This window comes from Eleutherodactylus coqui, chromosome 6 (assembly GCF_035609145.1).
Source record: "Eleutherodactylus coqui strain aEleCoq1 chromosome 6, aEleCoq1.hap1, whole genome shotgun sequence".
Taxonomy (NCBI): domain Eukaryota; kingdom Metazoa; phylum Chordata; class Amphibia; order Anura; family Eleutherodactylidae; genus Eleutherodactylus; species Eleutherodactylus coqui.
The window spans coordinates 56,669,436-56,696,181 of NC_089842.1; the positions used below are offsets into that span (position 1 = coordinate 56,669,436).

General features: G+C 43.0%; 1 long non-coding RNA gene across 1 annotated transcript; it reads left to right on the top strand.

Moving 5' to 3' along the window:
• Nucleotides 1–26,414, top strand: LOC136632175 (uncharacterized). The gene is made up of 3 exons (XR_010793139.1): nt 1–67; nt 14,118–14,223; nt 19,504–26,414. It is a non-coding gene; the product is annotated as an uncharacterized lncRNA (long non-coding RNA).
• The last annotated feature ends 332 nt before the right edge of the window (nt 26,415–26,746 follow it).

The window sequence follows — 26,746 nt, forward strand, 5'->3', positions numbered from 1 at the left end:
CTGGATGTGAAGGGTGACACAAGCAGCCGATGTCCCAGCAAGTCCTTCTAATATCCTTATGGTCCGGGTAAGATTCAACCAATACTTTAAATTTGATATGTGACCATTGTGCTTTATATGTTACCCAGGGGTACAGTGGAGCCCCCATGCCTAGGATATATATTACTTTAACTAAATGTTTTAGAATATGGTCACACGTTGCTGATTTGTTGTGCATTTTATTGCAGATTTTGGTGCCGATCTGTGCAGATTTCACCCTTTCAAATGAATTCAAATTGAAAGGGTGAAATCTGCTGCAGATCTGCACCAAAATTCACCGCAAATCAGCTATGCGTGAACGCACCCTTGAAATATGTTCTGTTCGTGCCCTCTGCCTACCAAGGGCAATGACAAGACAGTTACAGTCGTCACAATCTTCAGGGTGACCGTGACATTAACATTGCTTTAAAAAAAAAAAAGTTTGGTACCATGTTAGCATGAGCGAAATGTGACTGTTCTCAGTGAAAGAAACCAAGTAATCTTGTAGATATGATACCTTTTAATGGCTAACAAAAATACATGATGTTGTTGCAAACTTTCAAACGTACTTAGGGTTCCATTCCATTAAGCCTGAAGAAGAACCCTAAGTTGGCTCAAAAGCACGCTAAATCATCATGTATTTTTGTTCACCATTAAAATGTATCATATCTACAAGATTACCGGTACTTGGTTTCTCTTAGGCCCCCTGTCCATGGCAGTGTATTCCGCTGGCGAATCATGCCGGCCGATGCTTCTCATAGCGCCGGCACCTATTCTCTGCTCGCGGCGGGCAATTCGCAACATTCTGCGAATTGCCCCGATTCTCCGCGGTCAGCCTATCTATTAGATAGGTCTGACTGGCTGAGATTCGGCGGCGGCTCCTGCTCCCGCTCGGCGGCTCCCACGGCAGGGACATCTATTTAATAGGTAGAAAACAATTAAATGAAATAAGTTACTGTAAAGGCCCTTTTAAATGCAACGATTATCGCTCAAAATTTGTCCAAATGGCCAAAAAATGAGTGATAATTGTTACATGTAAATGCGGGCATCGTGCAGTTTTTGTTTGAACGATAGATTTCAGTTTACTTAAAATCCATCGTTCAGCCATTTGAATGTATTTCTCTCATCTTTCAATAGACTGCAAGTAGAGATGAGCGAACGTACTCGTTTCGAGTAATTACTCGATCGAGCACCGCGATTTTCGAGTAGTTCAGTACTCGGGTGAAAAGATTCGGGGGGGGCGGGGGGAGGCGTGGCGGCGCAGGGGGGAAGCAGCGGGGAACAGGGGGGGAGCCGTCTCTCCCTCTCCCCCCCACTCCCCGCTGCAACCCCCCACTCACTCACTGCGCCCCCCGAATTTTTTCTCCCGAGTACGGAAGTACTCGAAAATCGCGGTATTCGGGTGAAAAGGGGGCGTGGCCGAGTACGTTCGCTCATCTCTAACTGCAGGATGTTCTCCCAACAGCATGTTTACACTAGCTGCAAGGAGTACAATGCAGCTGTTTGCACACTTGGGCGTGTGTTTAAACACACACTGGGCTCTGCAAACAACTCCTTTTACATGCAAATGAAGAGAATAAAGTGTTAATGGCCAGTAACACTATATACAAATACATCACTAAGGCCGGCTGCACACGGGGATTCCGCGGCGGAGCCCGTCACGGCGCCCCCCAGAGACCCCCAAACTTACCTGCAGATCCGGTGTCCTCGCTTCTGCATGACGCTTCGGCGTGACGCACCGCAGCGTCATGTGACATGCTGGTCACGTCACATGACACGCTCACAGGGTCACATGGCATGGCAAATAGAGCATGCCGCAGGTGAGGACAGGTGATTTCACGGTGCGGAATTCCGCGGTGGAATTCCGCACCATGAGCCCTGAGCTATTGGGTTCAATAGAACCTAATAGCTGCGGGCAACGCAGCGGATTTCCGCCGCGAATTACGCGGCGGAAGTCCTTCCGTGGGAAGGAGCCCTAAATCTTTTAATCTTTCAGTCATTTGAAAGCTTATCTTTGCATGTAAAAGGACCTTAAAGTTCAATTTAAACATAAAGATGATAACTCAAAAGATGGCTTTTGAGAGATCATTTTGCTTAATCTACCAATTGGTACTAATGCCTATTAGTATTAATTAGTAGCATGTGAGCCCCTGGGAGCTGAATTTATTCAGAGGACCACCCGCTGTTCTCTGAATAAATTCTCTTTGTTCAGTCGGCTGGGCTGAGACAATGCAATCAGCTGTTCTCAGCTCTTCCCAGGCAGAGCACAGCCTACGGTCCGTCTTATCAGCTCTTCTGCTGAACAACGGATTTCAAGCCGAACTGAATCCCATCGTTCAGCAGAAAACTGAAAGATGGGCACATTTACACGCAACAGTTATCGCTCAAAAGATAATCATTGTGTCTAAATAGGCCTTAAAACTCTATAGGTGCAAAATGAACTTGCAGGATGCACCGCAAACTATTATAAACTCTGCACTAAAATTCACAAGGTTACCTGCTGATTTTGATGCAGAATTGAAAAGAACTTAATTAAATCTGCCTGCGATTCGCAGTTAGAAGTGACATGTCACTACTTTTTTCCGCACAAGGATTTGAAATCCACATGTTGAAAAAAATGTGATTGGAACAGGATAGGATCTGCTGCGATTTTTCTACATCAGTGTGGATTCTGCATCAAAACCACGGCAAAAGTCTGCCATGTGACTATACCCTTACCATCCGAGAAGTGATGCAGTATGGCTGCATTTCCTCTTCTTCCACTTATGAAAAATATCTGGTGCAGCGTAACAGAGAAATGCCAATATCTCTGTAAGTAAAACAAACATAATTAATTACTGTAGCTTTGGCTGTTGCTCTTAAACTTCTGATTTACTAATATGTTTGGACAATTTTTTACATTTCTGTCTACGCATATTTATTCATTAGACAGCAGTAAGATTAACAGTATAAATCCATTAGCAGTTAAGTCAGAATATGATTTATTATGGACTGTCCTGTTTAATTGGAGAATAGGAGTTATTATCCTGACAGAGCTGAAGTAATATGTAAAGTAGTGCGGTATCTCGGATGTAGTAAACTATAATGCATAGTGTAATGTCTATAAACTTAAAGGGGTTTACAGAATTAGAAAAACATGGCCGCTTTCTTCCAGAAACTGTGTCACACTTGTCCATGGGTTGTGTGTGTTACTGCAGCTCAGCTCCAGTGATGCAAACAGGGCTGAGCTCCAATACCACATACACCTCGGCAACAAGTGCAGCACTATTTGTGAAAGCTAGAAGCCATGTTGTCTAATCCTGAACATTTCATACAATTTTTTTACATTGTATGCAAGATGTTCGCTTTAAGCGCTTATTTACACAGGTGTTTTTTCACATAGGTACAGTCCAATTTTTAATTAGATCGAACTGAAACGGAAATAGAACACATAGATATCAATGGTTCTATTCACAAAAAAACCCCCATAGCATCCTGGTCTGATTCCCAGACGAGAATGATCTGCTCAAGTCATTGGGTGCATTAAATAAAAAAAGATTGCACTTGCGTGGCAAGTGCATTCCGTTTTGTTTCCACACACCTATTGACTTCAGTGGGAGTTCTAAATCACATTTTTTTCTTTTAATTTTTAAAATGTAAAAAAAACGGATGACACATGTGGAAAAAGCAAAAAATCATGAAAAAAGCATGAAAATCACACATAAAACTATGGTCATTTTTTTACAGATCATACTCGCCTGTGTGAGCAAGGCCTTAAGGTGGCCGCCACGTCTGTCTCCTGAGATCTATTGTACTATAGGTTCTCTGGAGTTTACCTGCTCAGGTGTGGGGATTATGCTGGCTGGGTGTGTGTGTCTCTCCAGTCAGCCAATCACTCTTGGTTAGTACACATATAAGCTGTCTTCCCAGGTGTGGGTGTGGTCAGCTTTCTCTGTTCTCATTCTCTCTCTCTGTGTTGTGTCAGCAGGTTCTATGTGTGGTGGCTACAAGAAAGCAATCAAAAATAAAAAGTTCCTCACCTTTTGCAACAGGTTGCGCTTGCTCCCGTCTTATATCTATTCCATATCCTTCTTTCAGCAGGGAATACTTTCTATCCTGTGCCACTCTATCCTAGTGGCTCTTCGCTTTGTAGACAAACGTAAAACAGGAGCTTGGATTATGAAAGTAAAAAATCCTCTGCTTTATTTAAATCATGCTCGTTACAACAAGGCTACCACATACTCCCAAAGGACGCATTTCGACCTCCTCCCAGATCTTGCAGAGAGGGGCAGCGTATAGCGGCCGGGCGTGAAAATTTGACCGATATACACCTGTTTGAATAAGCCCTTAGGTCTTATTCACATAGATAATTATATCATCCGAGTTCTGTCTAAGTTTTAAAGGGGTTGTCCCGCGGCAGCAAGTGGGTCTATACACTTCTGTATGGCCATATTAATGCACTTTGTAATGTACATTGTGCATTAATTATGAGCCATACAGAAGTTATAAGAAGTTTTTCACTTACCTGCTCCGTTGCTAGCGTCCTCGTTTCCATGGAGCCGACTAATTTTCGCCGTCTAATGGCCAAATTAGCCGCGCTTGCGCAGTCCGGGTCTTCTTCTTTTCTCAATGGGGCCGCTCGTGCAGGATGCCGGCTCCGTGTAGCTTCGCCCCATCACGTGCCGATTCCAGCCAATCAGGAGGCTGGAATCGGCAATGGACCGCACAGAAGCCCTGTGGTCCACCGAGGGAGAGGATCCCGGCGGCCATCTTCAGCAGGTAAGTAAGAAGTCACCGGAGTGCGGGGATTCAGGTAAGCACTCTCCGGTGTTTTTTTTTAACCCCTGCATCGGGGTTGTCTCGCGCCGAACGGGGGGGTTGAAAAAAAAACAAAAAACGTTTCGGCGCGGGACAACCCCTTTAAACTAACGCGATAAAGTCAATGTCTGTATTCACATGTGTGAACAGTTTTTTCACCGAAGATCCATGTAAAAAAAAAATTAAATGCATTTTCCTATTTTTGTGATCTTTTTGGACCAGAATCGCCCTTTTAAGTCAATGGATATGTTAAAAATACATAATGCACTTGCATGTCAAGCTGATCTGTTCCATTTTCTTTCACACACCAATTGACTTCAATGGCAGTTTTAAACTACATCAGTTGGGCCACCTTCTATTTTTGTTTTCATGTGCATGAAAAACGGATGTCACCTAAAACCACAAAAACTGATGTAAAATCTGCGTACACTCACAGTGAAATCGCTCCGGACCAAAATCACCTCTATGAATAACTGAAAAGTATGAAGGTTTGATCCAGCACCAATAAAAAAATCACTTCTTTATTGGGTACATATTTTAAAAATTTCCATGCGCACAGGGATTAAAAGACAAGCTGACGCGTTTCGGCTGTTATACAGTCTTAATCATAGCATGGCATCACAGTAGAAATCAAGATCTTTAATAGTATAGAAGGATATGGCTAGAGATGAGCGAGCGTACTCGGTTCGGGTGTTTTTGGACCCGAGCACCGCTTTTTCCGAGGAACTGACTACTCGGACGAAAAGATTCAGGGGGCGGCGTGGTGGAGCGGGTGGTAGCAGTGGGGAACAGGGGGGAGCTCTCTCGCTCTCCCCCCCCCCCCCCACTCTCCTCTGCAACCCCCGGCGCCCCCTGAATCTTTTCGTCCGAGTAGTCAGTTACTTGGAAAAAGCGGTGCTCGGGTCCAAAAACACCCGAACCGAGTACGCTCGCTCATCTCTAGATATGACATATTACAACAGTCCAACCCTCCCCCAGAGCTACCAATCAGTATTAACATTAGCCTCCAGACTAAACCACTGAATGAGTATCAGCTGATGACCACATATCACAGATGTGAGGGTGCTCACCCCCCTAGTATAGAGCACATACTAATAAGGACACTTATATCAATCATGGAGCATGGCAATGATGATATGCCCAGCAATGCAAATAATGTACATTTTTGGATGATTGACAAAAAAATGATTATGGTCATGTGTCTAGCAATCTGAACAACTAAAATAATGGGGAAAAAATTAAAGTTTTATGCATACAGACATGCACATAAAACAAATGCATATGCATGCCAAGATGTTAGTCTATGAATAACGCCTAGTTGAATATATAGTAGTAATGATGAAATTACTAGAACATTTTATGGATATTCCAAGACTTCCTGAGTTTAGATTCACCTTCTATAATATAATTTGTGGTAACAGAAAGAGTTCTGAAGTCCGTTGTAGTGTTGAAATGGACATGCAAAAGTTGGCTGATTGGGGGCAATCAAAAATATAACGACTATTTCCCACTGTGAACCCTGCTCAAAACGAGCGGCCCGAGCGCTCCTCCAGTTTATTTACTCATAGGCTCTGCACAAAGCACCTTGATACCTGGGAGTCTGCAGTGCTTTCCATTCTTTCTCATCGAAAATGACAATTTCTTGGTGATCGCATCATTATATATGGCAACTTGACATATTTCATCTTTGACCACATGTAGTAGTCATCCTCCCGCTCGCTGACATTAGCTCATTTCAGTATTCCCCTGTGCTCCTGGGATCTCCCTAATTAAGCGTTGAGGTTACAGTAGAGGCTTACGCTTTCCACTCACTGTAAGCCATTAGCGCTCACATCTCCTCGCAGGATGCCTGCCGGCTCTCAATAGCACTGTGTTAACATCTAAAGTAGTTTGCTTTAAAGTGTCACCTTTATTCCGAAAGCGATTAGATTTCTGGCTGATATTTAAGTTATAGCATCAGATTATTGTGGGAACTTCATTAATGTAGTGTGACCTGTTATCTTATAAGGGTATTCCAGGCTTGGCAAATAGCCTGCTTGATTTAAAGGGATTGTACCAGAATTGCAAGTTCACTGAGACCCGCACCGATCCTGAGAATGGGGGTCCCATGTCTCTTGTCTGCCTCACTGCAGACTTACTGCATCCTCCACAGTGAGGAAGAAACTAAATGGAGAGCTGGTCCCAGTGTGCTGCAGCTCCATTAACTTTCAATGGGACTGTGGAAATAGTTGAGTGGCAAGCGCTCCTTTCATTGTGATGTCACTGCGGGTGGTGGAAATATTCCATTCTCGTATTTATGAGTTGAGTCTGGTATCACAGCTCAGTTTCATTCAAGGGAATTGGGCTAAGATGCAATACCAGACCAGATACAAGAGTGACGCAGAATGAAGGGAAGTGGTGCTCCAGTTAGTGCTGCATTTACCTAGATTGTTTGCACAGCACCTGCCATATATTTGTGGCTGTGCCAGGTACTGCAACTCAGTCCCATTCATGTACCCTTCATTCTGTTAATTGGTGGGGGTCCTAGGAGTAAGGCCTTTATGATTAAATATTGGTGGTTTATCCTTAGAACAGAGTACAATTTAGACATCTGTTGGCCAGCAGCTATTTAGTTGGCCCTACACATGTACGCTGTGTTCAGCCGAGCATGCATATGTTCAAAATCAAAAGAGGGGAGAATCCCGCTGCCAGACCCCAAGGACAAAAGGATCGGACAGCTGAATTTCAACTACCCAAACCTTATCTCTCCCAACATCTGCCATAAGGGAAGAGTCAGGAGACCCCTATACATATTAGATAATAGGTCGGACCTGCCGAAATCGGCAGCATTGACTGATATGCATATATTGTGTATGGCCATCCTTAGGGCTCCTTCACATGACGTATTTTGTCACACAAAATTTGCGCTCTCAATACGTAGTGAATGCAAGCCACTGATTTCACTAGGTTCCTTCACATGCGTGTATTTTGCATGCACATTTTTTGGCCGTGCACAAAAAAGCTAGAACATGTTGTATCTTTCCGTGCATTTGCAAACCAAAGGTCCCCATAGAAGTCAATAGGGGTTCACAAATACATGCGCAATACACAAGATGTGTTCTTTTTCCAGTGGAATTACGCATCTAGAACTAATTACACTTTTCAATCTGTGCATTTGTTTTCCGCATGCAGAAAAAGTGCAGTAAAATATGCTGATACGCGTGCAAATAGTCTTGTGCGTGCGTGCACAATTGCGCTTACGGTCCTGTGAAGCCGGCATTAGACTGTGGTCCCATGATGCGGCAACCACACGTGGCAGAGGCCTCGTCCACCTGCAGCAGCCAGATAATGCTGGCAAGATGGTGCGGCATTTGGCTCTTGCGGATGGGTGGTTTTTTGACTGCATGCTGTTACCACATCATTGGGTCGCAGCCTTAGGATCCAGGAAAAATCCATTTAATGCAAGTTATTTATTTATTTTTTTAACTCCATTTCTGAAGAGTATTGCTGTCATAATTTTTTACCGTGTGAAACTCGGCATCTGAATGACTGCAGATACTCATCTGTTATCACATTTATCTGCAAAATGTCACCAACCTTTGAGGATTTAAAAAGCTATCTGAGCCGTGTCTAAAAAAAGATGCAAAGTCAAAGCGGGTTGTGAAGAGTCAGATACTTGTCTCAGGTGTCCTCCCAATAATCAATATCTCCCGAAATAGAATCCAAGCAGTTCAGCCACATGAATTAAACATGGCCGAATCATGATGGACTTGTCAGTCATCGGCAGAAGACAAGCAGCAGAGTGCCGTCCGTTGTGTAGTATGGAGCATACGAGATATACATAGTGCATACATACTGCTTTCAAGATGGCAATTATCAAATTATGGGCGTTGCCGCAGGTATTTATGGCGTTTTCTCTTGCAGTCAAAAAACCCCTGTTATTTTAAGCTATCCACTTGTATGACGTGAATTTAATGATATTCAATTATTTCTGCATTATAGAATTTTCTTGTAAAGTTGCCAACTCCACATGTGCCAGCGGTGACCGATCCCACAGACCCCAGTTGTGTATTCACAAGAGGTGCAAATTTAGGCCAGCTTCACATGAGCGTATGTGTAGTTGCATGAGCGTAACGTTTTTGCTGAACGAACGATGCTTTTTTTGTGCATGCATCGGTGTATTTTACCGTACTTTTTGCGCCTGCATGGCATGTTCATTTGTGCGCAGCAAACAAAGATGCATCGATTAAAATGGCTAATGAGTTACAGATGTGTTCTTTTTCCTATTCAATTACACAGTGTTTGGGTGGATTCAGACGACCGTATATCGGCTCGGTTTTCACGCCGAGCCACTATACGTCGTCCTCATCTGCGGGGGGGGGGGGGGGATGGAAGAGCCAGGAGCAGGAACTGAGCTCCCGCCCCCTCTCTGCCTCCTCTTCACCCCTCTCCACCCCTCTGCACTATTTGCAATGAAAGGAGGCGGGACGGGGGCGAGGTTAAGTTCCGAGAATTAGCCCCACCCTGTCCCTCCTCTCCCCATTGCAAATAGTGCAGAGGGGCGGAGAGGAGGCAGAGAGGGGGCGGGAGCTCAGAGCACTGCTCCTGGCTCTTCCAGCCTCCCCCCCCCCTGCAGAGAGAGACGACGTATATCGGCTGGGCGTGAAAACCGAGTGATATACGGTCGTGTGAATCCAGCCTTTCACTCACCTATTGCGTCGCATTTGCACACCCCATTGACTTCTATGGGTACCTTTGGTGCGCAAATATGTAGAAAGATAGAACATGTTCTACTTTTTTTTTTGCGCATTAATGAAATGCACAAGCAAAATCCAAAAATGTGAACAAACCCTTTAAAATCAATGAGTTCTATTCTCTGCATATTGTGCACGCAAATACACACACAAATACGCTCGTGTGAAGCCAACCTTAGGGCTTATTCAGACGTGCGTATACCAGCCTGGCCGATATACACTGTCCCTCCCACTTACCGGCTCTCTGCTTCTCTCCTCCCCTCCGAGCGGTTTGCAATGGGAGTGGGCAGGACCGGGGCAGAGCTAAGCTCCCGCCCCTCCCTGCCCCTTGTCCATAGCCAGCAATGAGAGTGGGCGGTACAGAGCTTAGCTTCACCCCCATCCCGCCCCCTCTCATTGCAAATGCAGGAGTGGAGGAGAGGGGCAAAGAGCCGGTGAGTGGGAGGGAAGGGGGGACTGCTTAGATGGAAGCGTATATCGTCCGGACGTGCAAATGCTGGCTGATATACGCTCGTGTGAATAAGCCCTTACTGTATAATTTTAGAGTACTTCACTTTGGTGACCCCTGTGGGATCTACTGTATAGTTGTTAGCAGTTACCCAATTTCAAAATAGTTTTATTTAAGAAGCTGCTGAATAGAACATGAAAAGTCCTAACATAGGATGAAAATTAATGCAATTTTTCGCTTTTTTTGGAAAATATATTTTTTCTTAAAACTTACATTTTTTTGCTGTTTAATAATATTAAATATGGAATTGATTACCTTGCTTGTTAAAAGTGACTATAGACTATAATAGATTACTATGCTAGATATGTGTGAGACATGGGAAATGCAATATTATCCATATGCCAAAAAAGTCAATTAAGGGAAATCCCCTTTTATTTCCTAGAAAAAGCAACTGATCGCAGACTATTTTAGTAATGTTATGCCTTTACTAGAATTTTCATGTATATCTTAGGCTTCACTGTTAGTATACCATCAACAGACAATCATATAAACATCTAATCTGTACTTATAGGGGTATTCCGGTTACAAAAAGTAGCTGTCAAGTGAATGCTAATCAAATGTGATTAAAGTTTGCAATGTGGTTCTGCTTTGGATTTTGTGCCTGTAGCTCTATAAACATTACGTACTCCTGGCACTTTACACCTGTTTATTCCCAGGTTGTCCTGATGGTCATACATTTATGGGTTCAAGAGGTGCTTTATACTTAACGGACTCCCTATTTTTTCGCTGTCCACCTCTGGCTGTCAAATTTTAGCCAGAGGAGCAAGCGCAGAACACTGGCCAGTGATTAGCCCCACCCTTGGGGTATGTTCACACATGGCAGATTTACTGTGGATTTTCTTTGTGGAAATCATCCACATCAAATCTTCATCATTTTATGGGGATCTTGATGCATATTTTGGTGCGTATCCGCAGCAGATTTCACCAATTGAACTAAAGGGGTGAAATCTACTGCAGGTACGTGTCAAAATCTGCACCAAAAGATGCAGATTTGCTACCAATTTTCCGCTGTGGAAAATCTGCAGCAAATCCACTACATGTGAACATTGGGTAACCATTGGCCACTGTTGATCGGCGTGGTTTGACCATGAGTAGCCAGTCCCACAATTTCCTTCCACCCTTTACCTGTTTATAAATACAGCACTAGAATTAACTTCAGTACACCTAATACGGCACCAAGAGCAAGATCATAATATGAAACAGCACCAGAGTTAAGCTTATACCATGCATACAGCATCAGAAGCAAACTCATGGCATAATTACAGCACCAGATACAAGTTCTTTACATACAGTACCAGACCCAAGCTCATAATATAAATACAGCACCAGAATCAAGCTCGTTACATAAATACAGAACCAAGCTCAGTACATGAATGTAGCACCAAGCTATAACAAGCTTAGTGTTATGTTGTGATTGGCTGGCTGGAGAACTCCACACTCAGCCAGCTCAATAATCCCTGAGTGCTGCCTGCAAGCCAATCATCCCAGACCTGTGGCAGTTTGCTCTTGGAAACCCATAGAACTGCAGGTCTTAGGAGCACAACCTAACACCAGTACATGAATACAGCACCAAAACCAAGCTCAGTACATGAAAACAGCACCAGAACCAGGCTTGGTGCATGAAAACAGCACCAGAATCCCCAAAATGAATTTGACATACTTTGTAATACAACCTTTATAACACGATTCAGTTTTCTTCTCCCTGGGCCCAGACCGCCATTGAGACTTCTAACAGTTATGACTCACCTCTGCACAATAGTGTTCCCCTCTGTAATCTTAAATATTACTAGTGACCCATTTTGTGTCTTAAATACTATAGAGCCTCTTTAGGGCCACCTGTCCCACTCCTAATACTCTGGACAGGGGTTAACTTCATGAATGCATTCACTCCCACACTGGCTGCCATCTGACGTTCTGCGTCTTTGCGCGATCTTGCATAGCAGAAGCCACGACAAGAATGCACAATCGTTAGTACCCATATAGCTGTCATTGATCCGCTGCAAGTTTCCCCATTTACATGGAGAGACGTTCAGCCAAGCATCATTCTTATGCTTGCATAAACGAGGCAATCCGCCAACGAACAAGCATTTTCTCATCATTGCTCCCTTTTCACAGCCCGATTGTTGAGCGAACATGTATTCAGATCATGTTATTATAAAGCAATCATTACTTTTGTCGTCTTGTTGAAAACACTTGCATGCTCGGCTGAGTCCACCTTGCATGTGTATGGGATTGGGAGGAATAGTTGTCGGTCGAATGAGCAAATGAAGGTGTATGACATCTTTACTGCTTGCAATTAGAGCATGAGGAGGCTACTAGAAATGCCTTAACTTGGGCTTTACTGACTTGTAGCCATGGATTTGGAATGTAGCCGAGGATACGTGATTGAATATGTCATTCCAGAAACTGAAATAATAATGTCACTCCAACGTGACATTTCCACTTCTGCATATTATGCTGCCAGTAACATCATGATAACCACAGGCCATCCCATCAGTAATACCTTTTCATTTGCTTAGCGGGAAGTATATTTTACAGTGCAGTGTCACAGTAAAGTTCAGAATGTTGCCTGCATTTTGTTAAAAAGATAACTTAGTAACCATTGTGATTCTTGAATTAACATATAATGTACTTTTACATTAATAAAACTGATATTGATGCCCATTAACCTGCCCTTGCTTTACTTGACCACCAGGGGCGCTTTCCACTATAAAAATACACTGAATAGTCGTTTTCTTAGAGATACCGGTCCTTTCATAGTTAGACCTTCCCTGTATGGAAATAATACATGTGACCCCACAGTGCAGCATAATATCAAGTGACAAGTTTTCTGTGGATCAGTTTCAGCGTGAATCCACATTAGATGGGAAAATCCAGCGATCTGAGCGACTTCCAACAAGGCCTAGTCATCGGTGCTAGAGTAGCCAGCGCCAGGATTTCATACTTTGCAGACCTTGTGTTGTTTTCTCATGCATTACTGTCAAGAGTATACTGAGAATGGTGTGATCGGAAAAAACTTAGGGAGAAGGGGATCCTGTGGACGTAAGCAATGTATCAGTAAAAGAGGTCAGAGGAGGATGTCAAGAATCATCCTGATTAACAGGCCTTGCACAGGCAAGAAAATTGCAGCCAAATACTCTGCTGGTTCTCCAACTAATGTATCTGAACTCACCATTCCTTAGCATGGATGTGCTATAGCAGAAGATGGTTAGTTCAAGTGGCATTACTATAAGAGAAAGAGAAAGGCAAGACTCCAGTGGGCAAAAGAGCGTTAAAAATCGGTCACTGAGCAGCGGTAAAAGAACACAACCTGATCAGATGAATCCAGATTCCTGTTGCACAGTGCTGGTGGGAGGGTAAGAATTTAGCACAAGCAGCATAAATTGATGAACCCTTTTCAGAACATAGCAGCACCTCCAACTAATTTGCAACAAGTACAAGACGTTTCCTGTCCACATGGGCCAATATTCCTGCAGAATGATTTCTACACCTAATGGAATCTATACAATGACAAATTGCTGTAGTTCTGATGGCCAAAAGAGGTTCAATGTGCTACTGGATGGGGTCTCTACTACAGCGGCTGTACAACAGAGATGGGAGGTACACAGAGGTTGGGTATGGGCCCATTATAGTCTATGGCTGCTGTATTACAACATAGATCCATGATACTTCTGCATGCATAATTGTTGGTTCTCTTTAACCTCCATCAAATATACATGATTCATGAATGAAAAGCATATGAATAAAGGAAGGGAGGTTATCTCAGCCGCAGTTCTCAATATAGAAACAATTAAAGCTATGATGCACACGTTGGGTGTGAAGACTTCTGTTAAATTGTGTCATTGTAATAAGTATATTATTGACCCTACAAGTCTCTTCCTTGATGTTAAGTCTTGAAGATAGTGTGATACTCAAGGTAAACATCCTGGAGCCTTTGTTGCAGGCCTGGCATAGCAATACTGAGGGTTGTGGTTCCATAATTACAAGGGAGAAACTTGTGATTTATATGACTAAACTAATCAGATAGGTAGTGTTGATCTATTCTGTCATTGTGTCCACAGATCTACGCCTTGCATCTCCATTGGAGATATGATAGCGTCCTGGAATGATGGCCTGAATAAGCGAGCACTATGATGCCGATTATGCCTTGTGAAAGATCATTTACTGGTAAGTTCATAAATGTGCTATATTTTCATTTGATCTTTGCTGAATCTGCATATTAGATATAAAGCAAAAAATATAAAATGACACATTATATATCACCATTACGTGTACCATCTGTTTGAGTATTGAAAAACACAACACTATCTTATACAGTCTCCTGTAAAATCTGAAATTAGGATAGGTCATCCATAGTTGATCAGCAGGGGTCCTGGCCCACTGTCCATGCAGCAGAACTGGACGTCTGCATTGGTGGTCAAGGCTGGAAGTGTAATAGATGGCTTAACTTCTATTGAAATCAACAGGAACAATGCCTTCTATTACACTTTCGATTCCTCATGGTAGTCAGAGATGGAGGTGTACTATTGATTTCAATGGGAGTGAAGACACGTCTATTACATTTTTGGCCCTGACCACCATTGCGGATGTCCAGCCTTGCTGCACTGACAGCAGGCTGAAGGATCAGCTGAGGGATCCCAAACAGCAGACCCACACTCATTAATTATTGATAACCTATCCCGAGGACAAGTCATCAACAGTAAATGCCAGGAATACTCCTTTTAATTAAGGATGTGTTTTTTGATGGCCTGTTCTGGACATTCCTGTAGAAATAATGGGGGTTATTTACTTAGAACAGCGATTTACACGCCAGTCTAAGGAAGCTCAGTGCTTGGCTATGAGTGGCAAATGTATTAAGAGGTGCAAGCTTCTTGATACATATGTTTCATCTGGCGGCACCTCCATGCGCCAAATGAAAAACCTGTTCCAGCTAGGAGGTGGAATAGATTTGTTTTTGGTATAATCTACACCAGTTTCTAGCATGGATTATAGTAAAAGACAGACAAGTAAAAGGGGGACCTAGATTATAGTAAAAGAGACAGACAAGTAAAAGAGACAGACTGCGTGTGGCACCGCCTCCTAACACGGGGACCCATCTACTTTTAGAAAAGTCTGGCACCCCGGGAGTTGTTCAATAAACTCCAGTGTGGTTACTCAATTGGCTACAAGACTTTTGTTTCAGAAAAGGCACACCGACTTTGACTGTTTTGTAATTGTAATACAACAGATTTAAAGGGAACTTGTTGTATTGAACTTGCATTCTGACCTGCGGCAGCAAGTCATAAAGCTGAAGTAGCTGAACAGATTAATATATACCTTTATGGGAAAAGATTGAGAAGAGCTTGTCATTTATTGATCTAAATCTTTGCTTATTTTGTGCTTTAGGAGGCCAGAGGGCGGTTCTAATCAATGATTGGCAGACAGCTCTGTGCACACTCACACATGGAATGTTGTCAGTCACTGAGTAGGACCGCCTCCCGGACTCCAAAATGAGCAGACATATAGATCAATAAATAATAAGTAACACGGAATCATTTCACACAAAACTATATATTAATCTGTTCAGCTCTTCCAGCTGTAGAACATTGTGGATCCCTGAAAATGGGCAGTAGAGAAGAACAACTGCAGTTAAATGTCCCAGGACAGAATTATGTCCACAAACCAGAGGTCACTTTGAGATACAGGGGAATAAGATGTAGGATTAACCCTTTCCAATCCACTGTCTGACATCTTCCTACATTCTGTTCGAAGCTTGTACAGCTCCAATGTCAGAAGACGTCCGACAGGGTATTCTTACCGTCTATTGCCAGCCACTCCGGTGCCTCTCTGGCGCACACACACTGGCTTTAGCCAGCAGATAGCACCGTTGTATAACAGCAAAAAGAGAAAGCCTTTTAGGAAACCCTGAATCCAAAATTGGATTGGTTAATGATGCAGCTATATGCTAAATTCCACCCCACAGCTGATACCTGAGCAATGGTCTTGCGACCATCTTCCTTTACTTATAATGGAAGCCAAGTGGCCTGATCTCCATTTTTTTTTTTTACTGGAATGGGATGGGCATTTTAATTCTTATGCCAGTGCTTAGTGATAATCAGAGTTCAGGGTATTGCACAACACATCTATAAGTCAACATAAGGCTGATCTGCAACCTGATGTACAGAAACTGCAGTAACCTCCTGCTCTAAGGTAACAGCAGGGTGAGTGTGAGGGTGGAGAGCTAATCGGCGTGTAACCATGAATAATCTGTACAATGGCACTATAAAAAGAAACAACATTTTCAGTTATACCAGAACTGCAGGTATAGAAAATCAATCATTGCCCTTGTCTTACAGGATAACCTCGCCCGTGGTGACACCTCATAAGTGAACTTCTAAAATAGTAATAATATTATTAGACAGACTCCCTTCCATGGCAGATGTCCTGGTAATTACCCTGCAGGTCTGCATAATAATTCTGATTTCCTATGCACTGTACTGTAGCTACTCAAGCTTACGTTCTGTCAATAGTAGGTTGTCTACAAAAATCTCCTCTGGCAAAAGGATTGTCTCTCGGGGTTTAGATGAAAGGTCCCCAAACCTTTTTGTACCTTGTAAGCCACATCCAACTTTGAGTAATGGCCAGAAGCCACATTAAAGAGGTTGTAACAGAATAGACTTTTATCACTTATCTATAAGATAGAGGATATAAGTCTGATCAGTTGGGTTCCCACTGCTGAGACTCCCACTGATCCCAAGAATTGGGGGCCTGGGTTCCCCTCTTGTCTCTGTGAGTTTGATGCACCCATCCACATTGATGTCAGAATCTTGTTCTGGAACAGGAGGGTCTCTTTAAAGCTATATCAATCAGATATAGATGTAACACCAAGTGATAGCCGCCACTTAGGCAGAGTTGTGTGTATAAAGCATGTACGTCAGCACACAGTCATCACTGTCTTCATTTCAATGGGACTGATAGAAATACGGTACTCCAAATGCAAGTTCACGGCCATCCCTGGAAGTCCCATTAAAGATGAATGAAGCAAGACAACTGCTCCATCCAGTCTCCTTCTCACTTCAGGAGCAGCAGTGAGACCACAGTGAGGAGGAGAGTGGGAAATCCCTGTTCTCAGGATCAGTGGGGTCTTATCAGTGAGTCCCTCACCAATCAGAATTTTTTTTATCTCCTGTCCTATGGATAGATGCTAAAAGTCAATTTTGGTACATTCCCTTTAAATGTGGAGAAACAAGAAATGGTAAATTCTCAAATATTTACTGCTTAAAATTTGTCACAAGTACTCTGACCTCCAAATTGGCACTTTTTGATCGGTTGCACATGTCTGTATTGCCAGTGCACATAATGAGCCATCTCTAGTCATAAGAAAAAACAATATATATTGCACTCATAGGCAGTTTGTGTGTATTCTGTTTGTATAGGAAACAGAAATACTGCAGCATACCTATACAAAAACAGCTCAGTGAATAAATACTGCACTAGAACCAAGCTGACAGCATAAATGCAGCACTAGAATCAAGCTCAGTACATAAATACAGCACCAGAACCAAGCTGATAACATTAAAGGGGTTGTCCCGCGCCGAAACGGGTTTTTGTTTTTTTTTAAACCCCCCCCCCCCCTTCCCCGTTCGGCGCGAGACAACCCCGATGCAGGGGTTAAAAAAACAAACCGGGTAGTACTTACCCGAATCCCGGCGGTCCGGCGTCTTCATACTCACCTGCTGAAGATGGCCGCCGGGATCCTCTCTCTGTGGACCGCAGGGCTTCTGTGCGGTCCATTGCCGATTCCAGCCTCCTGATTGGCTGGAATCGGCACGTGACGGGGCGGAGCTACACAGAGCCGGCATTCTGCACGAGCGGCCCCATTGAAGACAGCAGAAGGCCCGGACTGCGCAAGCGCGGCTAATTTGGCCATTAGAGGCCGAAAATTAGTCGGCACCATGGAGACGAGGACGCCAGCAACGGAGCAGGTAAGTATAAAACTTTTGATAACTTCTGTATGGCTCATAATTAATGCACAATGTACATTACAAAGTGCATTAATATGGCCATACAGAAGTGTATAGACCCACTTGCTGCCGCGGGACAACCCCTTTAATATAACATCAGAAACGAGCTCATAACATAATACAGCTCAAACCAACCTCTGTACACAGATGCAATACCAGAACCAAGCTCCTAACATAAATACAGTCGCAGAACTAAGTAACTGTTGCAGGGGCACTGATGGGCTGACAGCCTCGCCTCGGAACATTAGAGGTGAGGATACTGAGCCAGGAGTAGGATGAGTCATGTAGCTATACAAGATGTTGCCACACGAAGGAAGAAGATTATCTTGCCGGGCTGATCTAAGGAGGTAATAGCCCTCAGTCAACATTGATTTGGTGCCCCCCTACAGGCAGGTGCCTAGTACCCTGTATGACTGCACGGGTCACATGTAGCTAAGCTTGTATAGCAGTGGTTTATATTATAAGCAGTCCTCATGTGAAATGTGCCGCTTTCTGGCATAAATGGGCATACATTTTGGAGCAAGTCATATACGGTATATGAAAAATGTGCGGCTTTTGAATTTCCACTCCTCTCACCACTTTTATGGTTATGGGGTCCTACTTCTGGCACCATAACCAATCGGCTAAATGAAGTAGGGCCACAGTGCTATACATATGGCCACCTGCAGACGGCCCGGTCGGAGCCCGCTGTGAGAATTCTCGCAGCAGGACCTGACCGGAGCCCCTGCAGGGACCAGTGCGGCGCTCACCTCTCCCGCGGCTCCGGCTCTTTGATGTGACAGCTGCCGGCCAGCCGGCGCATGCGCCGAGTGGAGCCAGCGGCCGGGGAGTGACATTTCTGTGCGGGGCTCTGCGAGCCCCGCACAGAAATGGAGAAGCCGCAATTTGTTTTCAGTGCGTGATTTCACGCAGACAAATCGCAGCAGTCTGCCTTGGATTGCGTTTTCTAACGCAATTCTATGGCAGCTTCCCGCCGCGGAGTTTCCGCCCGTGTGCAGGGGACCTATGGCTGTGGCTATGCCTAGTACTGCAGCAGTAAACCTTAAACATGATACGGTAATGGTTCCATTATTCAACTGATTGATAGGGTGCCAGGTGTTGGGACCCCTATTGTTAACCTATCTTAAGCAAAGACCTTCAGAATTACAGTCCCATAAACTCCATCTATATTTGCCCTCTTGACCAATGGGACCAATTTTCCGCATGTGTCACACTTTGCTTGTTAGTTTTGTTTTTCCCTTAAGAAGCAAATCATTGCTATAAATCCCACAGTGATTCAATATAACATATTTTCCCCATTATTTGATGTTTTTCTCTTTTACGGTGCATTCTTTTCACTAGAATCAATCCTGAATTCTTAAATTGTAAACCACAATGTTATGTGAATCACTCCTGGTTATAATGTGAAGGTCAAAGGCATCAAGTATTTTTTTTTCTATTTAAGGGTGACTCTGGAAAGGATCACCAGTGTTGGCTTACGTCCAGGTTTTGTTCTTTCTGTGAGTGTTTCTTTGGCAGTGTCTTAGCTGGTTGTTGTGACGTTGAATTAGCAATCAGCAAATATACCGCCCTAGAAGTTCTGCACATTTTAGACAAAGAGAAGATCTGCAGAAGCAAGGCTACAAACTTCAGTGCAAGGAAAATAATCCTCCTTTATGTGATGCATGGGATCCAACCCCACAGGTAATAATTGGATAAATGCATGTATACATATGTTATCATGTATAAGTAACTATTAATCCTCTCTATGGGCAGGATACGTGCATTGATTCCCTATGTGTATATTCCCGAGTTCATGTCCAGCTTTAAATATAATTTTGTTTTTATGGTGAAAAGAGATCAGTACAAATCTGTCTTCCGAATGCTCCTAAGCTCCCCCTAGTGGTGGTAGTTGGCAGTCATATTGTTACTATTTTAGGGTGCGTTCACACGAGCGCGTATACGGCGCTTTTCTGCGCCCAATCGTATATACGTGACCATCTGAGGTGTTGGTTTCCAATGTATTCGTTCACACGGGCGATTTTACGGCGCGTAAAAACGACAACCCGCAAAAAACAGAACATACGCGACCGAAATACGTGCCAACGTATATTCGATGGCCGAAAAGATCGTTTGAAAAGTACGAACAAACGATAATACGCTTTCTAGCTCTGGTCATGATCGACGAAAAACGTTCTTTCCGGCCATTATACGCTGCGGACGTGCGAACGTAAATACGCCTACGCTCGTGTGACCACGCCCTAAAGGTGTATGGCTTATCAAAAGGATACACTAAATATTAAGTTATTGCACAGTGGGGATATTATCTCTGGAACTGCCACTAATCAGAAATACTATGGGGGAATTCTGAACAGTTTTTTGTTTTTGTTGCAAAGGCCTTCAAATTTTGCCGCACACATTTGCGCTAAAATTTGTGACTTTTACAACCTCTGAACACTTGGAAACTTTCTGGCCTCTTCCCATCTTGGTTTAAAACAGATTTGCCTGAACTGCAGAAAAGTTTAGAAATTCTTCTATGAGCTTGTTGATTCATGAATCGAACACCAGCTACAGTGTAGACTGACACAAAAGCAGAGCAGTGCAGAAGAGGATGGATGTTAATCTGCTTAAAATCTCCTATATAATTCTACCTAATAGACAACAATTAGGATAGGGTGCAACATGCCAACATATACCCTGTCCACATTCTGCCTTCCTACACTGATAGCAGGACTTGTGAGGGGCAGTAGTGGAGATGTAGGAGGGCACATCACAAACCTCTTGTGCAGGAAGTGTTCTCCTATGCTGGCTATCATCTGGTAGTTTAGATCCACACTGAGTTTTAGTTTATCAGTGATTGTTGTTTGGTGAGCAACGATTTGCATTATTTTTCAATAAAGATACTGGGGTAAGAATTGCAACTATAAGGCTTTTCCAGATAAATAGTATTGAAGACCTATCCTCAGAATAGGTCATCCTTAGTTGATTGGCTGGGGTCTCAACTAGCAGCGCTGGCCATTAAAATAGTCAGAGCATGTTGCTTACACTCCATACTTTGTGCTGACAGCAGGCACCCAATCAGGTGATCGGCCGGGGTCGTGAGCGGCAGACCCCAGCCAATCAACTTTTGATGACCTATCCTGACGATAGGTCATCAATAGTTCTAGCCTGAAAAACCCCTTTAAGGTTGCAGTTTCCATCCAGTTTTTTCGAGGCGAAGCCAGAAGTGGATCCAGCAGAGTTTCTCATCCCTTTTGAATCCACTTTTGCCTTCCGCTAAAAAAACATGCCTAAAAAAGTGCACCTTAGGATAGGCCGTTAAGAGGGTATTCCCATCTTGGCTTTTCATAGCTGAGATGGGAAATTGCTGCTATTGTCATTGTTACTTCCGCTGTTTCTGCAGCTCTCATTAACTTCAATGAGATCTACAGAAACTGTGCTGGGCTGAAACATTCAGCTATTTGCGTGAGGTGGTTGGAAACAGAGGGACAGGTTTTCCCATCTCGGCCAGGAAAAGCTGGTATAGCAATATCACTTTATTGCTTTATTGATGGGGCTCTGATCTCCCCGCTGATCATTACAGTGAAACAGTTGCAGTGCACCCCTTCATTCTTCACATTGGCACAGCAGCTCATCCATATGCATCATATGGTACGAGGAGCGTTGCCAGGTCTTCACTGTGCTAGGTGCCCAGAAAGTCAGACCTCTACCAATCAAACATTGATGGTCAATCCTAATGTTATAGCCCCAGAAAGGACCTTTAGGGGAAGGTTGAGATGGGGCAGATTTACCGTGTGGACCCTCTGCATGGAAATGACGTGGCATTTACAGTAGCTACAAGGGGATGAGATTTTGAAAATCTCATCCACAAGCTGCGGAAATAACCCGCACAAAGCCTATGGGGAAATTGATATGCAGTGCAGAATTCAATCCATGTCAATTTTATCACCGTTTCCGCTGCGGAACTCACCTCTTCTCAATGAGGGGGCGAAATCCACACCGAAATACACGATAAAACCCGCACCAAATGGTGCAGGTTTGGAGGCAGGCTTCTGGCTGCTGATCTGCAGTGGATACCCACTGCGGACATTCCACTGCGAATTAGCCCGTGTGGACCCAGCCGTACAACCTCTGAGACGTTCACCTATATGTTGTGGATATTAATTCCAGATGTAATCCATGTTTATGAATATATGAAAGATGTTGTCATGTGTCCGGTCTCACCAAATAGTTAATTGAATCGAGCCTTGTCTTCATTTTAGGCTGGTGAGTCAGGGTGATTTAACCACTGATTGAAATATTTTAAAGGGGTTATCTAATGGCAAAAAATTCTTTAAAAGCTGCTCAGCCTGCAATAAAAATGTAAAAGAGCATACTGACCTGACCCAATGCCCTGCTGATGCTGTTCTGATGATGCTCAGTCTCCTGCTGCAGTCTACTTACTACTGCAACAGTGATGTCGCAACCATGGGGACATGTGACCACTGCAGCCAGTCACTGGCTTCCTTTGGCCAGTAATTAACTGCAGTGGTCACATGTCGTTGCTGCAGCAGGAAGTAGACAGTAGCGGGAACTTGGCACTGTACGAACAAGTGTGACGGGTAAGTTTAGGTTTTTTTGAGGGTTGTGGGTTTACAGTAATTTAAGCAACTTTAATTAAAAGACTAACTGTTTTTTTACTTTTAACCCATTAACTATCAGTCACTTTTTGTGTTTTTCCTTTTTTTTTTTTTATTTCTCACCTTTCAACAGCCATAACTTTTTTTTTTGTGTCAACAAAGCTGTACGAGGGCATGTTTTTTTGTGGGACAAGTTGTGTCTTTTTAATGGAACCATTTAATGCAGCATATAATGTATTTGAAAATGTAAAAAAAAATAAGTGGGGTGTTCATGATGTGGTTAAAATGACATGGTAACTTCATGCTATAGGTCAGTACAATTATGACAATACTATATTTATACTTTTTTTTCTATGTTTTACATCTTTAAAAAAAAAATTTAAAACCCTTTTGTTTAAAAAAATCTTTTGTCTTCAAATTCTTAGTTCTATTACTTTTTTTTTCTATTGATGGGGTGAGTGAGGACTCATTTTTTGCAGGGCGAGCTATAGGTTTTATTGCTACTATTTTTGTGTATTTTTAATAGTTTTTTTTATTGGGAAATTAGGTAACCAAAAAAAACACAATTCAGGCACTTTTTTTTTTCTTTACAGCATTCACTATATAAGATAATGTGATGCTTTGTTAGTTTTGGCTTTATTTTTTACATTTTGTTTTTCCTTTAAAAACTTTTATTTGACTTTTAATAGTCCCCTTAGGGGACTTGAACTCGTGATCGTCTGACGATTTGTACAATATACTGCAATGCTTCAATATTGCAGCATACTGTATTTTTGACCTTCACATATTAGGCCCTACCATAGGCAAAGCTTAATATGGTTAAATATATGGCAGTCCTGGGAGCCTTTACTAGGCCCAGGACTATCATTGCAACCATCGGGAACCCCACAATCGCATCATTTGGGAGTCAGGAGGGAAACCCCCCTCTAGCTAACAGCTTACATGTTGCAATTAGGATTGACAGAGCATGTAAGCTGTCAAACAGCCGCAATCAGAGCTAGCTCCAATCATGACTGTTTACGGTGGCACCTGCCGAATATTCAGCGGGCTCTGCTACCAAGTATAAGCGATGCATTTGACTATTTCCTTGAATCCCAAAGAAGTGAATGGAGTGCTTGTGTTCCACCACTCCATTCTCTAGGGGGACTCCGAATGCTAACAGGGCTCTCCTTACTGACAGCGGACATAGGGATCAGCTAATCGGCATGGATCTCGAATTATCAACTTTCGCCGATCAACTTTGGATCCTGAGGATAGGTCATCGGTTGTAAAATTCCTGGAGAGCCTCTTCAACACTTCCTGCCACAGGACATAAGTTTACATCCTGGCTGGGAAGCTGTTCCTGGAAATGAATGTAAACTTACTTAGAAGCTTGGTACTCGCCATCCACAGTGGGGGCTGGCGCTGGCCTCTCGCTGCAACAGCAGGGAGTGATAAACACAGCTCCCTACTGTTAATTGCTTACATGCTATGATCAATGTTGATCACCATGTGTAAAAGGTTCATAAAAGGAAAGCGCTCTCTCTGTGACATCATCGGCCCGCTGAAATATAGTCATGAAGGGCCAACGAGTTGCCATGGTAACCGGATGCTAGACCATGGCATCCAGGTCTGCCATAGCCTATATTGCTATTATTAGCGATAATACATTGCAGTAGAGAAGTACTGCATTGTATTATCATAGTGAACATGAAATGCCAGGTTCAAGTCCTCTACAAGGACATAAAAAATGTAAAGAACAATAAAATAACATGTAAAATACAGTAAAAAACAAAAAAATATTTTTTAAACACTTTTCCCTCTTTGTTTTAACAAAAAATTAAAAATCCATGTGTCGTAACAACCCATACAATAAACACGTTGTTATCCTGCATGGCAAACACTATAAAAGAAAAGAAACTGAGCTAAAATGCTTTCTTTATTAATTTCACCTCTCACAAAAAATACAATAACAGTGACCCAAAAAGCTGTATGTACCCCAAAATTATATCAATAAAAACTACAACTTGTCACTCAAAAAACAAGCCTCCACAGAGCTCTGTCCATTTAAGGGCTCCCACCCACTGGCGATTTTTTTTTTCTTTGCGTTTTGCGTTTTTTCTCAAGTGCAATTAGAATTGAATGTACTCCTGTCCACTGGCGTTTTTTTTTTGCGTTGCGTTGCGTTTTTTAACATAGGAACTGTCAGTTGCATATGTGTCCTTATTTTTCTCCTAATGCACCCATGAAAGTCAATGGAAATTAATGAAAAAGCCGCGAAAACATGGCAAAAAACGCCACGGAAATGCTGCGTTTTTCACGCACGAAAATCGCAAACGCCAGTGGGTGGGCGCCCTAAAAATAATAAAGTTATGGGACTCTGAATACAGCAATGCAAAAAAAAAGAAAGGGGTTTTATTGTTGAAAACTAGAAAAAAAATTTTATATATATATATAATAATTTTGATATTGTCGTAATTAGAGATAAGTGAGCACGCTCGGTTAAGGCAGTTACCCGAGCATCGCTCTTCTCAAGTAACTGCATACTGGTCTGAGCTGATTCAGGGGAGCGAGAGAGATCTCTCTCACTCAACCCCCCCCCCCATCCCCCCCCCCCCCACCCGCTCCCCCTGAATCTGCTCGGACCAGTATGCAGTTACTTGGGGTTCAGCACTTCTGTATGGCCATATTAATGCACTTTGTAATATACATCGTGCATTAAATATGAGCCATACAGAAGTTATTCACTTACCTGCTCCGTTGCTAGCGTCCCTGTCGCCATGGATCCGTCTAAATTCGCTGTCTTCTGGTGTTTTTAGACGCGCTTGCGCAGTCCGGTCTTCTCCCTGGTGAATGGGGCCGCTCGTGCCGGAGAGCTGGTCCTCGTAGCTCCGCCCCGTCACGTATGCCGATTCCAGCCAATCAGGAGGCTGGAATCGGCAATGGACCGCACAGAGCCCACGGTGCACCATGGGAGAAGACCCGCGGTACATCGTGGGTGAAGATCCCGGCGGCCATCTTGGTAAAGGAAGAAAGAAGTCAACGCAGCGCGGGGATTCTGGTAAGTAATAAAGTTTTTTTTTTTTTTTTTTTAACCCATCCCTTGGGTTTGTCTCGCGCCGAACGGGGAGCCTATTGAATAAAAAAAAAACCCGTTTCGGCGTGAGACAACCCCTTTAATGTGTCATTTATGCTGCATGAATAATGTAAAAAAACCTCCAAAAAACAATGGCAGAATTGAGATTTTTTTTTTTGTCCCTTTCGTACAAAAGAATTTAACATAAGTTATATAATGCATTAGATGTACCCCCAAAAGATGATACCAATTAAAACTTCAACTCGCCACACAAAAAAGCAATCCCTCATATGGCCATGTCAGCGGAAAAGTGGAGAACGAAATCTCCCAAAAATTGTCACATCCTTATGACCAAAATAGGCCATGTCATTAAGAGGTTAATTGTACAAAACATTGCCTACGGATAGTAACTCGGGTAACGTTTCTTGATGCCTTTTCTCAGGCGTCACGTGCAGCCGAATCACATGAATCAAAAGGTAAACGTACATACTGTGGATCTGTGTAAATTGTGGGTGAGATGCTGGGGAGTCGCAGATGAACCTGAACTGCATGTTACTTTCCTTCCATGAATGCTTAGAACTAAACACGGTACATCTCACATTTGTAAAGTTTTTTTTTAATATATCATAAAAACATAATTTCCATCTGCTGTTGTACACTGGATAATGTAGACTGTAGAAATAAAGCTTGTATAACAAATTCCGACCAGTGTCATTTTTCTTCTTCTTTAGAAGTTTGTACAAGAGGGGAATGGTTATTGACACACACTAAGAGATTGAGGATGCATTTATCCTCTTTCTTGTGGGCAGGGGATAACTAGCGTGTTTCCCCGAAAATAAGACAGTGTCTTATATTAATTTTTGTTCAAAAAGGTTTAACTTTTTTACATGTATAGCTGCCTGGACACTATTTAAATTGACTTTTTTAATTAACTGTTAGCAGGGCTTAATTTTGGAGTAGGACTTATACTTCAAGCATCCTCAAAAAGCCTGAAAAATCATTTTGCATCCTCAAAAATTTTGGAAAAATCATGC